The sequence below is a fragment of the Galeopterus variegatus genome, unplaced genomic scaffold (genome assembly GCF_000696425.1).
Source record: "Galeopterus variegatus unplaced genomic scaffold, G_variegatus-3.0.2 Scaffold18878, whole genome shotgun sequence".
Taxonomy (NCBI): Eukaryota; Metazoa; Chordata; class Mammalia; order Dermoptera; family Cynocephalidae; genus Galeopterus; species Galeopterus variegatus.
This window is the reverse complement of record NW_007744989.1, coordinates 8543-9730: the sequence shown is the minus strand read 5'-3', so window position 1 is coordinate 9730 and position 1188 is coordinate 8543. Positions and strand designations below refer to the sequence as shown.

Genomic DNA, 1188 nt, shown 5'->3' with positions numbered 1-1188 from the left:
ATGCTAATTGTGTGTGAAGCACTGTGCGTGACATAACAGTGAAGATGGGCTCATCATATAACGGACATATCCATACTTCTATTGTCAATTTCATTACAGGTCCTGTTCTCTGGAGCTCTCATCTCTGTTCCAAGCCATCCAAAAGAAGAAATGGGACAGAGTAACAATATCACAGAATTTGTACTCCTGGGCCTCTCTCATGACCCTGACATGCAAAAAGCATTACTTGTCCTGTTTTTATTCATATACGTTGTGATGATGCTCTGAAACCTGCTCATTGTGGTGACTGTTATTGCCAGTCCCCCCCTGGCTCCCCAATGTACTTCTTCCTTGCCTGTCTGTCACTCATAGATGCCGTTTATTCCTCTGTTATTTCACCCAAATTGATTATAGACTTCCTCCATGATAAAAACACTATTTCCTTTCCAGCTTGCATGGGGCAGCTCTTCATAGGACACTTATTTGGGGGTGCTGAGGTCTTCCTTCTGGTGGTGATGGCCTATGATCACTATGTGGCCATCTGTAAGCCACTGCACTACTTGACCATCATGGGTCGAAAGATGTGCATCCTGCTGTTTGTGGTGGCCTGGGTTGGAGGTTTTGTGCACTCTATGGTTCAACTTGTCTTTGTGTACAATCTCCCTCTCTGTGGCCCCAATGTCATTGACCACTTTGTCTGTGACATGTACCCATTATTGGAACTTGCATGCACTGACACCTCCATTATTGGCCTCACTGTGGTGGCCAATGGTGGAGCAATCTGTCTGGNTGTTTCCAACTTTCCCATTGATAAATCCATGACTGTGGTTTATACGGTTATCACTCCCATGCTGAATCCTTTAATATACACCCTGAGAAATTCAGAGATGAAAAACGCTATGGAAAAACTCTGGTGTGAAAAGTTTACTAGAGATAGAGGAAGAATGTCTCCAACAGTGAACATGTTTGTTACTAGTTCTAAAGGAACAAAGAGACATTAAATTCTAACAATGGACAATTTAGTCAATTCAATGAATTCTCTAGGGGTGCTAATCTATGTATACCAAACTATCAGAAAAAAAAGTAGAATAAATTATCATTTGAGATCAGAATCAATCTAATAGAGACATTCTGTGGGACAAATAAAAGGCACAGGTATATGTCCTATTACAAGTAAAAATAAAAGTAAGCTCACTTTATAACTTTTTT

At 40.8% G+C, this 1188-nt stretch overlaps 1 pseudogene; it reads left to right on the top strand.

Annotated features, from left to right (window-relative positions):
• The first annotated feature begins 150 nt into the window (after positions 1-150).
• LOC103582991 lies at positions 151-980 on the top strand (annotated as a pseudogene).
• The last annotated feature ends 208 nt before the right edge of the window (positions 981-1188 follow it).